We start from the raw sequence: 13779 nt of genomic DNA on the forward strand, positions 1-13779 counted from the left end.
CATGGGCATGTGGGACCCATTGAATTATTCCCTTTTTAATGCATGAGGGAAGCATCATGGTATGAAATATGCATGACATGCACTCAATTTCACAAAAGCATCATCAAAGGGTGGGGCCCGGTGTATGTGGAGGCATGGGGAATCATGTTCTTCTTGCAGATCAACCTTCTCCGATCTCCTTGCCCTCTCTTTCTCTTTCTTCCTTCTCACTTTCCTTCAAAAATTCTATCTGTCTTTTTTCTAGTCTCCTCCCTTTTCTCTCTATTTTTTTTTAGCCTCCTTCTTGTCTCTCCTTGGTCTCTGTCTCCTCTCTATCTCCTTCTTTTCTTCTTGTCTTTTTTTTTTTCAAATCCCTTCCTATTTTTTTGTTTTCCCCGAAATCCTCAATACCTTCGAAGAACCTCCAACTCCCAGGAGATTTTTTTTTTTTAAATTTTGAATTCAAAATTTCCAATCTTATCTATAACCTCCTCCTTTTTATTATATATTTTCATATATATTTGAATTTCCCTTCTTCTTTTTATTATTATATTTTATTTATTATTATAAAATATATATGTATATTTTTTTTAAATTTCAAACGACATATATATATCTTCAAATATAAATACATATATTCTCTCTCCTCTTTTTTCTATATTATCATTATTATTTTATTATTTTTTATTTACCCCCCTACTTTTATTTGGAATAGGATAATGCCCCTTATCTCCTTTCTATTGGCTCCTATTTGAAGTAGGAGAATATGATTCATCATTATCATTCTTTTTATTTATCCTTTTTTATTTGTTTGATTTTAATTCGAAGTAGAATGCCAAATTCCTAATGGGATTAGGAATGAAAATTTTCTATATAAACATATATTAATACCGTGCCAAATACAATGGTAAAAATACAATTATATTAATTTATTAATTTCGTGTCAAATAATGTGCCAAAAATAAAAATATAATAATAATATATTTATACCATGCCAAATACCATGCCAAAAATATAAATATATTAATTTTATTAATACCGTGTCAAAGACCGTGCAAAAAAAATATAAATATAATAATTTAGTAATACCGTGCCAAATACCGTGCCAAAAATATGAATATATTAATTTATTAATTTAAAAATTAGTTAAGTTTATATATTAAAAATAATTAATACAATCGGGAGTTTAGTAGCATGATTAGGTCATAATTAAGACTAATCCTATTTAACCCCATCTTAAACTCTATCACATCTTTGTCCCCTTCAAACCCTAATCCAACTTCATTCAAACCTCCATCACATTCACCTTCACCTTCACCTGCGCCTTCTTCGTCACCTTCTTCACCAGCACCATCACCACCATCTCCAATCGCCGTTGATCTCACCTTCTTGTTCGATTGATATATAGATCGTGGCTTTAATTGGGTTGTATGGTTTTCAATTTTAGATTCGCTTTTGATTTCCATATTTTTTTTACACGATATTTCAAGGATTGAGGTTAGGTTTCGGATGAATGCATCATCGCAGATCATCATTGGTACTTAGCAGCCCACCTCACCCTCGCTTGGTTTGCCGGCGCATGCTGCTCAATCCCGCTGTCTCTCCACAGTTTGAAGGTATCACTCTTTTCTTCTTCGATTTTTGAATGTGAGATTTTGTGATTGTTTTTTTGTTGTACTATGTATTCGGTTCCAGTCTACCTCTCTGGTAGGTTTTGAGATTTAGAATTAGGTATTGATTTGAAATGTGGCACCCCAGATTATGTGAATTATTTGAAGTTTTTGGAATTTTTTTTGGTAGAATTTGATGTTTTTGGGTTGGAGTTTGTATAATTTTGATTTCAGTTTACCATTATGATGTTCTTTTTTTTATTGGAATGTGTTAATTGATGATTTTTTTTTATCTTTCTTTATTTATTTAATTACTTTTGTCTTGTATTGTTATGAACTTTTTTATTTTTTATTTTTTTTTAGAATGTTGAATTTTGGAGTGCATAGGTTGGTTTTCCTTGTGCAACTGTTGAAGTATAGGAACCAATTCCGCAGGAATTTAATAGGACTTGTTAGAATTCATCGAATATCTTAACATAATCTTCATGTTTTTAGCAAAATGTGAGAACTACTTATGTTAGATAATTTTAATGTGTTTTATGTTCTTGACTATATGTGGTGCATAGAGTTCTTGAGAAATACTTCTCTGATGATCTAACTTAACATTTAAAAAGAATTCTTCTTTAAACTTGAAAGCGCCGATATGTGGGATAGCACATTAGTGCATATGAACTTTGCATGCTTTTTATTTTAACTGCTAGTTGATTATGGAGTTAAATTTAACTTTGCTTTTGCTTAACTAACTTGGTATGATTTACATGCTTATATATATATATATATATATATATATATATATGGGTTTTTGGTTGTAACATGTTCATAGAGGAATGCTTTGTTATATTGTCATAGTTCAGCAATTGTTATGTTTTGTGGTTTTCTTATTATTGTTTATTCCCTTTTGCATTTTAACTTGGCCTTTGCTAAGCATCTTCCTTTGATTCTCTAGAATGATCATTATGTTAATATAAGACTACGATCATTTTGATCAATCTTTGGGAAAGTTTTTTCAATGCAAAATTCATTGGATTTAGAAGATGTGCTTCGTCATGAGGATAAGTACAAATTTGAGAGACGAGACTTACTTATCACTCTGCGCCATAGAATTAGTAATGGTTTGTTTACTTCATAATGCCATTACGGGTGTCATGTAGTTTTCTGATTTTTGTTAATTATACAAGTGTCTTGAGTTGTTGACTCCTCATCTGCTTATGTGTGGATCTGTGCATGCATAAACACGTCATATTGTCGCATAACTTACCCTTTTTTTATTGAAGCTGGATTTGAATGAGCAAATATTTAATCATGATAAATAATTATCATTTTTCCTTATTTCCTGGTGCTTTGTGATTTGGAGCCTGGGCTTAGAAGTTAACATGAAACCTGATAGGATTGACTAAATATGTTTCAACTTGTCAATATGTCCCAGATCAGGATACTGGCCTGATAACCAGCTCTGGTGATCAGACTTGTGTTCTATGGGATGTTACTACCGGTCAGAGGATCTCAGTATTTGGGGGTGAATTTCCATCGGGGCACACAGCAGATGTATTGAGGTACTCACTTGCAATATACCTTGACATAGCTTGATTTGAGGAATGTTCCAACTTGGTTATGCTTCCTGCTGTTAAATGCTTCAGGTATGAGTTATGTTTCAGTTCTATTAATTGAATGACCGAAGTCCTCTGCTTGTAAATAACGTTCAAATTAGGATATGTTCAGTTTTTAACATGTTATTTTCATTGACTTCAGTTGTTTAGTAGCAATATATAGCTGCATGACTATTTAGACTAAGTTACTTTTTTCATTGTTTAATGTCTGGAATCTCTTCTTCTTCATTGATTTAGTATGAAAAGTGGTAGATAGCAAAAAGCACCTGTAACCCACTTGCTCTTATCATATGTGATATGTCACCCCTCCAAATCTCAAATATTTATAGATGCCTTATTTCCACAATTTTTTGATATCAGTATGAAAACTCATTGCAGTCTAGATGACCATGCATGTCTTATATAGTCATGTTCTTGTAAGGCAAAAAAAAGTTGGAAGTCCCATTCAGTTTATTGATATCATGTGATTTATGTCTTTATTTTATCTTTTATTTTATTTTCTTTTATATTATTTTAATTTTTTGGTCATTGGATCTAAAAAATTTGGTCACTATGGTCATATTGGCAAACAAGATCTAATTTTATTAGCTTTGCAAATCCTTATTTACATAAAATAAGCTATGCATGGTTAAGAGTTAAGGTCTAAATTTTGTAGATTACTTGACAGAGGTGAATTGAGAGGAGATACAATTCAAGAGAGTGACTGACCTGATTTGAATCAACATCCCTAATTATATAAATAATTAGGGATAAATTTAATCACCGAACTGAATTGAATTACATAAAAAAAACTAAGTCAACCAACCTTTTCTAACATCTCCATGTTTAAATTCTTGGTTTCTCTTCAGATAAATCCACCACCTCAGAAGCATTGAAAATTATGCACATGCTTTCGTGCGATCCAGGAATTATGGTTATCATGATCAAGGTAATGGCTATGAGAATGACCATTAGAAATTTAGACCCTGCTAATAATATTGTTTTAGGCTTTAATAAAACTCAACATTAGCCAACATATGAGAAATCACTTAAAAGTCAATTAGTTTATGGAGCAAGTCATGTATCTAATTGGATTTAAGTCTGAATTTTGTGTTTATTCACATTCTAGTGGCTCCTATTTTCAATTATGTTGTGTTGACCTATAGGTGCGAGGCATTCTCAACATATCCTTGAACTTGTGACTTGTTGCATCTTGATAGCTTGTTCACTACAGAGTCATAGGTAACGCTACTTTAAAATCACACTGTTTATTTTACTTTGTCATTTAATATGGCTGAGCAAGCTTGCTCATGAAAGTTTGAATATGAAATCACCTATTGCATCTTGAGGAAGTTTTTCATTAAAAACTAGATAAAGAAGTTGGGTGATGGCGGTTGTAGGTTTTTTTCTTCGCATCTCTTCTTCTCCATTTTTATTCTCATCTTTCATTGGTCTCATATGATAAAAATGCTTATCGATTTTTTATGCTAACAAATTTGTATAGTATAAGATCTTCATACAAAGTTAATGTTGAACTATGATTTGGATTAAAGACATTCTTATTATGTTGGATCTCAAACTGAATTAACTCGAACTCAGGTGGATCAAAGAGCACTTATACTTACTTTCTACATGGCAACATCTTTAAAAGATATGTAATTAGGAATGGAGGGAGTAATTTGTGCAACTGTAGAAGTATAACTCTTGAGGAAATGAATGATATTAGATGAATTATCTAAAAACTCCAAGAACGAAATCATCTCATATGCTTAAAGAGGATAAAATCATATGACGTAACATTTTTATGTCTTCTTCGGTTATAGGTGGAGGTTTTGTTATAACTCTAGTGAATCAAGGAAAACAATCGGTCGTCAAACACATGATGGTAGTTGAATGGAGGGTTTGGAGACCTATTATATCAAATCACTTTAAACAATAGAATCAAATCAAGTCATTGAACTTCTTGATTGAACATTAGGTCCCCGGTTCGACAACATACAATTTTGCCTTTTATTATATGATGGATACCCCATTGGAAACCATTCCTTTACTTAAAAGTTTTGTCAAAGGCGACAATGCATATAGGAATTCAAGGTTCAAGCTCATCCCATATATATCGAAAGTAAGCACATTATCACATTCTTATTACTGTTAACTATTAGAAATCCTCTCGACATTATGTATCAATGATTCGGTGTGCTTGCAGGGGGCTTGGATAGTAAAGCAAAGTGTGGGAAAAAAAGCTTGTTTGGTTGGCCAAGGTCTTCAAATCAATTATTTCAGTGGGAAAAATTATTATTATTGTTTGTTCAGTTGTTGTTTTCATAATTGATATTATAATTATTTTCAGGTGGGCATGCAGAGCTTCAAATAGGTTCTCCGGTCACCATCAGCCATAGTGTTTTTATTGCATATTGCTAGTCAGAAGATGTTGAAGAAGTTGATTAAAGGAATGTGTATGCAATGTTAATTCAATAAAATGATTTTTTGTTTATCAATTCAAAAAAAACTGATTGGTGTAATTCAAGAAAATTTAAATAAAATTAATTTCATATAAATTATTTTTTTACAGAATAAACAAAAGCATGTCGAAAGCCGTCACGAAGTTTTTGCTAAAAACTGTGCCAAATATCTTTAAAAAAAAATATAGTATATAAATCATGTCAGATACTAAACCAATAAAACCATGCCAACACCATGCCAAATATGGAACCAAAGTCCGTGCCAAAAATCAATGGTAATATTTGGCACAATAGTAAAAAAACGGTGCCAAAAACAGTGACAAAATTTGGTATGGTATAAAAAGACGGTGCCAAAATTTATTTGTAACCATTCTATAGGCATAGTTAATTTTCGGCGCAAAATACGGTGCCAAAATCAATTTGGCACTATTTTTAAACTCATTTCCGTGCCGATACTACCGTACCGATTTAGGATTTTTCTTGTAGTGTAATAACAATCTTTTATTGGGACAATTGTGTTACGGGGTATACTTCTCCTCATAGTTAAAACATAAACCCTTGGCCTTTGTTAGTTGCATCTCGTTAAATGAAATCTGACTGACTTGATTGGTGGTGGTGTCCAATGGTCTAAGTGTATGCCCTGTTGATGGCCGGTAATGCTGGTGGTGGCAGTTGTGGAAGTAAAGGTTTTATGGTTGGCCCTGTTGTGGTTAGCGGTTTGTGAGGCAGGGTAATATTTGGGTTGATAGGATGCTTAATGTATGCCTTGAATAGAGTACTATTTTTCAATGAAAAGTTTGGCTAGCATGACTGCCTCTATGAGTGTCTCTAGATGCCATGGCATAACACCACATTGTATTTCTCGTTTGAAGCCGTTGATGAAGCAGTCTAGTAACGTTGTAGCTGAGAAGCCCTTGACTCTATTGGCAAGAGTTATGAATGCTGAGTAATAACTAGAGATAGTACCTAGTTGTTGCAGCTTGAATAAGGAGTACCTCAGACAGTCAAATACTGATGGTCCGTATGTGGCTTCAATAGTTGCAGTCAACGAAGACCAAGATAGTTATCTAGATTTCTATAGCATCTAGAACCATGGGATAATTTCGGCATCCATGTGAATAGATGCAATCTGAACTCGATATGGATTTGGAATGTCATAGAAGTCAAAGAATTGTTAGGCCCGATGAATCCAGTACATGGTGCCAGTATCGTCAAACCTTGAAAATTCAAGCACACTACACATAGATGTCATGGTACACCTGTGCATGGGTCTGCAGTTTGCGCTAATTCTGGTACTACAACACTGAACTACTGGAAGGTTGGCTTTGTTAGTTCTCCAGCAACTATGAGATGGTTGACAACGATTACTGATTCTCCATTTTGGCGGCGAGATCCTTGAGCAGTGTGGACTCTGCCATTAAACACAAGTTAAGGTGAACAAAACCACCAAATGTAATGGATACTAACAGGTAGCAATATAAGAAAAGATGTAATAAGTAACTCACAAACACCAAGCACCATTCAAGAGCAGCTGGGCCTATTTATAGTGATGTTTCCTTCCAAGAATTTTACAAAGAGACTAGTGCTTCCTCGGGTATTCCCTAAGTAACATACAGAAGCTCCAAAGCAAAGCTAACACACCTCTTCCTAGTTTTACAAGCTCCTAATGCTAGACCAGACTCTTGCCAAGCAAGGGTCCAAAACATGACAGCTGACTCCTCACACTGGGATGCAGAGAACCCATGTCTAGTTTAGCGCCAAGCCCCAATACACAGACAAAAACATGACCCCCTTTCACCTACTACCATCATTTTATATTGACTTCCCCTTAGACTATGATGTAATCCGCATGTGCACTATTGGCTTTCACCCTACTCCCATCCCTTTGTTGATTGGCCACTAGCTTCTTCTCCCGCCTTTGGCCTGCCCTCGTATTGCTCTGTTGACTAGTCAACAATATTGATTTTTTTTGTCACCATATAAGGGAATGTAATACTTGTATATAGGAATTACAACAAATAGCCATGCAAATATGTGTGTGTGTGTGTGTGTGTGTATATATATAGAGAGAAACTATAAACTATACTATCTCAACTCTAGCTCAAACCACTCATATTTCTCGAGGCACAATTTAAAAATAAACAAAGAGACCAACAAAAAATACAACAAAGCCAACAAAATATAAGTCAACTGGAAAGTATCTAGTTTAGCAAATTAGTCGTGTAAAAACAAAATTGTGGGCTACCAACAAGCAGATTGTAATGGTGATATTACATGCTTCCGGATTGCCTTGCCCCACTTGTATACTATCCAAAACAAACAAATGCTACCTGATTGAAAGGAAACATAATATCCTTCTACAGGAAATATATACTTGCCCCATGTCGATCAATACCTTGGAAGTGCGCAAGAATGGCCTTCCAAGTATCAAAGGAACATCTGCATCCTCATCGACTTCCAACACCACGAAATCTACAGGAAATATATATTTATCAACTTTGACAAGCACATCTTCAATGATGCCCCTCGGATGTGTTACTGTTCAGTTCACCAATTGCAATGTCATCCGAGTGGGCCTAGGCTCTCCCAAGCCTAGCTTCTGAAAGAAGGAATATGGCATAACGTTGATACTGACCCCTGAGTTCGCCAATGCCATTTCTTCACCCAAGTTGCCAATGTTGCACGGAATGATAAAGCTTCCTGGTCTTTCTTCTTGTTCGGCATATTCTTCTGCAAGACCGCCGAGCAAGATGCATCTAGAATCACGGAGGCACTCTCCTCCAATTTTCTTTTGTTGGTCAATAAATCTTTCAAGAACTTGGCATACCTCAGCATTTGGGATAATGCCTCAACAAAGGGAATGTTTATATATAGTTGCCTAAACAAACCCAGAAACTTCTTGTACAGCTCGTCCACTTGGTCATTCTCCAATCTAGAGGGATAAGGGATTCTTGGCTTGTAAGGTGGGGGTGCCACCTCCTTCTCCTTAGTCACTCCCTTCTCAACCTCTACGACCTCTGGTGCTTCAACATTGGTCTTCTCACTTGGAAGCCTACCTTCAACCTCACGACCACTTCTCAAAGTTATCGCCTTCACATGCTCTCATGGATTGGTCTCGGTATTGCTGAGCAAGCTTCCTTATAGTCTTTCCGATAGAGACTTTACAATTTGCCCCACTTGATTTTCTAGGTTATGGAATGAAGCGGTGTGGTTGCAAAATGTAGCCTCGACCGATTGGAACCATGTATCCGATGATTCCACAAATCTAGTCAAGGCTTTCTCTAAGTTGGTCATTCGGGTTTCCAAGCCGGATACTCTATTTTCCATGTTTGGGCTTATTGTTGTTGGAAACCCGATGGTGCTATGGCCTTTGGTTGTCCTTGGCTGCTCCATGAAAAGTTAGGATGACTCTTTCAACCCTGATTGTAGGTGTTGCTATATGGATTACCTTGGTTCCTCATTGCATTACCTACAAAGTCGACTTTCTCCACCGAAGATACATCACTAATAGAGATCAGGCAATCGAAGGGAGCATGTCCTCCGCCACACCCGGTGTAAGTAGTTACGGCTGCCACTCTATTTGAAGTTAAAAGGTCTAACTTCTTACTCAATGATTCCACTTGAGCTGCCAAAGAAGTGACTGTATCTATTTCATGGAGCCCGGCCACCTTTTTCCTTTCCCATGCATTCCACTGATAACTGTTCATGTCTATGTCTTCTACTAACTGTACTCAGATTCAAACCATTATAGAAAGTTTGAATGATCATCCATTCAAGAAATCCGTGTTGTGGGCACCTCCGCAAAAGGTCCTTGAAACGCTCCCATGTCTCAAACAATGATTCCAATTCCATCTACACAAACGACGATATCTCATTGCGAAGCTTGGCCGACTTCCCCAGAGGGAAGTATCTAGCAAGAAAAGCTTCGACCATCTCATTCCAAGTCGTGATGGATGCTTTTGGCAAGGAATGAAGCCACTACTTGGCTCTTTCCTTGAGAGAAAATAGGAAAGTCCTCAATCTAATAGCATCATTCGATACACCATTGATCTTCAACATATCACAAACTTCTAAGAAGTTCTCTATGTGGTTGTTTGGATTCTCATCGGCCAAACCATTGAACTGAGCTGACTTTTGAATCATTTGGATGAATGTTGGTTTCAGCTCAAAATTCGGAGCTGTAATCGGGGATCGCACAATGCTAGATTGTGTCCCCAGTACTGACGGTCTGGCATAATCAAATAATGTTCTCTGCTATTCATTCTGCTCAGCCATGTTGTCAAATCCTTCAACTTCCACTTCAGCTAGATTTGACGGTTCTTACACAGGTTCTTTCCCTTTTCTTCGGAGTGTACATTCAAGTTCGGGATCTCCTTCAATTAATATCGAAGGGTTCCCTCAGGTCATAACCTGGAGCTGTACCAAAAGAAAAAGAACAAATCAGAACGATGATAGAAAAAGAAGATGTGAAATAGAATGAATGAACGAATAGCTAAGAAAATAAAGTGCAAAGTATCTCTAAACGCCTACTCCCCGGCAACGGCGCCAAAAACTTGACAACGCCCCTTGCGTATATCCCGCAAGTACACAGGTTTGTCGAGTAATAAAATCCCAGGTGAGTGGGTATCATATCCACAGGGAGTAGGGAGTAAAAATACTTAAATTTTTTCTTAACCAAGTGAAGATGAATAATGATTGTATTGACAAGATTTAATGTAAACAAGAATAAAAGAAGCAAGAAAGAAAAGCACAAGTAAGTGAGAGATAAGATAATCGAAATAAATTAGGTACTACGATATTGTTCCTCTTAGGACAATTGTTTCAAGTGCAAAACCGACTATTATGCCTCCTAACTAATGCATTAATGAGTCATGGAAATCCTTCAATACACGGTCCCAAATCTAAGGTCAACCGTGACTAACTCTATACCATGTCCCGGAGAAGAAATCGAAAAATCTCAACACGTCGCACTCGGATAGAATTGTATGGAGTTCTAGGGATTCCAAGTGATAAACCCTCTTCCTAGATATAGACCGAACCCTTTGGTCGAGGTGAGAGGTCCCTAGTCACAATTAAGCCCTAGGTACTAAAATCACTTCAACGCTTCACTCCGTTGCCTCTGCAACTAAGCCCAGCAGAAGGTCATCCTTTAGCCCATTCACTCTACTATGACCGCAAAGAACTCAAGGAAATGGAGGTAGGATAAATCACATCAGAGGGGAAAGGGGATGCTCTGCTACCTCTCGACTCACCCTGTCGAGCCTCTCCAATCTAGCTTTGTCTAACCCTCGTGGTGTGTCACTCACTCACAAGAGTTACCAATATGAACTCTCAACCCTAGTGTCACTCTAACGGAGGATTCAATCAATCAAGCATTCAAGATTGGAACTCAAATAAAAAATTAATTAATGAAAGCATAATAGAAGGTTTAATGAAACAAATACATCCTAGGGTTCACAAATCCAAGTACCTGCTAGGGTATTTAGCTCTCCATGGTGCGAGTTACAATCAACAATGAAATCGAATGTAAAAACAAGTAATCCACAAAAAAAACCCCCTCGATAGTCATGACGATGGTCTTGTGGAGAAGCCTCGTCTCCTCCAAAGGTCCCCTTGTCCGGCCTAGGACACACCTCGCCAGAGCGGTGCCAACGAAAGCTCTCCCAATAACCTTCTTCCAAGTGGAGCGCGATGTCGAAGCTGAAAAACCTCTCCAAAAACCCTGCCAATACCTCTCAAAACCCTAGCCGCAGCCCCATCTCAAGTTTGGAAAAGAATGGAGAAAAGAATGCTGAAATCAGGGCTGAATCACGGTTTAAATAGGGTTGGAATCGGGCATCCACACGCCCCTGTGGATTTGCCACACGAGCCTGTGGAATTTCTGCACGGGCGTGAATAATTTCCACACGCCTGTGTGGATTCTCTGGAATTCTCATTTTTCAGCCGGTTGTGAACAGTACCTGCTACAATAATTTGCTGCAGGACCGGCCTGAAACACTCCCGAATCCATGTTTTCATTGAGGTAACGTCAATGGGCACACATTTATGTCATAGATCGCTTTGCTTTGTTCAATAACCGGCCTCATTGGTGAAGATCTTGCTATTAATGCACAAGCCGGGATACTCGAATGTGACTTCCTTTGTGCCCCTCCAAACCATTGTGCTAGCTTGAATACATGGAGGTTGGCATACATTCTCGCATCTTGAACCCGACTTATGTCTTCGCGTTTGGCCCTTCTCAAGATTTCCTCCAAATAGTGTGTTCACGGTCTACATTGGCTTCTTTCTTTAACATTCGGCTTCACAACCCTATATGCATGAAAGTAACACAAATGCACAAGTATTAGCGCTAAAACCTGATAAAAGTAATGCTCATCATAAGGAAAAAATACTTCACATTCTTATCACACAAGCACTTATCATGCTACCTCTCATTTTGCTCCCCCAGTGCACCTATTTGAGGCCAAACCTAGTAACCATGCTTAAGTGCTTTTGTTAAAAAAAAATCTTGCATTCATCACTGCGATTTGATCAACACCTGACAAAAATCACGAAACCATATCAAATGTAGCTCAGCTATATATGCATACAAAGCTAAAAGAAACCATCAACATAAAAGAAACTAATTCCACATACAAGTCCACCTAACAACTATTACATAAACTAAACATGCATGAAATGGAGATCCATATAAAATGTGAGCCCCACCCCTTACCTAGCCATTGATATTATTTTTTTAATCCTAGCCGTTGGTTTTACTTTTAATACTAGCCGTTGATTTTGTTTTTTTGTTTTTAAAAGTGATAGCTAAAATTCTGTAGATCTCAAATCATTGTGAGATTTGGATATGTTATTGTAGATGTCTAGATTCCTCAGAAGTTTGAAATTTTTTATTTATGTTAGATTTTGCAAAGCTACGCTAATTTTAATTTTAAGTTTTGTAGGGAATTGGTTGTTGGTCTCAACCTTGGTAGTTTTGTTAGTGTTTGATTTGTTTTTGCATTCGTGTGAAATTTAGAATTTGTTTACTTGTAATTCTGATGGGTTATTCACATATTAGGACTTCCTGAGAAATACTTGATTGGTGTAAGAATTCAAAAATCTGGTTGTTAATCATGTAAGTATCCCACATATAAATTCTATTATATGTATATACTTTAGTTTTCTGAACATCTAAAATTTTTGAGAAAAATAATGATTTTATTTATTTATTTATTTATATTTTGAATTATTTATTTATTATTATTTTCAGAATTATTTTAATTATTTTAAATTTCGGGTTAATGATATTTTATTTTGGGTTAGAATTATCTGAAAGGTTTAAATAAATTATTTGAATTTGGATTACTTAATTTTTGAATTTCAGATATTTATTTACTTTCTGATTAATTATTGTTGTTTTTTTATTATCTGTTCATGTTTGGATTGAATTAACTGGTTTATTTTGATATGATAAAAATGGGATCATATGACAGTAAATTACTTGCATTTTTCCCCAGTATGAATTTGGATAGTTTATTGTTTTGTGAACATGAAATATTTTGACAAAGTACTCGTAGTACCCAAACTAACTTTGCAATAACCTTGCCACTGGGGGTTAAACACTAATTGTGTCAACATGTACTCTGATATAGAAACTATAGTTTCTCACCGCTTTCCATCGGTGACGAATAATGGCCTCTGATAATTCTGGCTCGGGTCACTGAGGCTAAAAATATGAGCTCTATTAATTCTGGCTCGAGTCACCAACGGTAAATATATGAGTTCTGTGATTTTGTTTTGGCAATAGTTGTTGGGGGACCCTATATGCTCGATTTTTTTGACATCTGTGTTTATTTGAAATAAATTTGATTCTGATTTCTGATTTTGATAAAACATGATTTTTGTAAATGATCCCTATATTTTTAGTGGGTGCTTACTGGGTTGTCAAGCTCATAATCTATTGTTTAATTTTTTTTTTTAGATCAGGAGCTTAATAGATCATCGCTTGAGAATCGGGTTTTGAGGCCTTGCACGCCTACTAAGTTTTGGTCTTGTAGGTGTGCGCCCGTTTGTCGGCGTGCCGGGTTCGGGGTGTGACATAAAATGTGCATGAAAATAAAGAGTGATAAAGCATGAAATGCATAAATGCATGAAAAAAAA

The 13779-nt window shown here is 36.2% G+C and overlaps 1 non-coding gene across 1 annotated transcript; it reads left to right on the top strand.

Annotated features, from left to right (window-relative positions):
• Positions 1–9415: 9415 nt before the first annotated feature.
• On the top strand, positions 9416–9522 carry LOC120268094. Its single transcript, XR_005538764.1, has one exon. It is a non-coding gene; the product is annotated as a small nucleolar RNA R71 (small nucleolar RNA).
• The last annotated feature ends 4257 nt before the right edge of the window (positions 9523–13779 follow it).

The sequence above is a fragment of the Dioscorea cayenensis genome, chromosome 8, assembly GCF_009730915.1.
Source record: "Dioscorea cayenensis subsp. rotundata cultivar TDr96_F1 chromosome 8, TDr96_F1_v2_PseudoChromosome.rev07_lg8_w22 25.fasta, whole genome shotgun sequence".
NCBI lineage: Eukaryota > Viridiplantae > Streptophyta > Magnoliopsida > Dioscoreales > Dioscoreaceae > Dioscorea > Dioscorea cayenensis.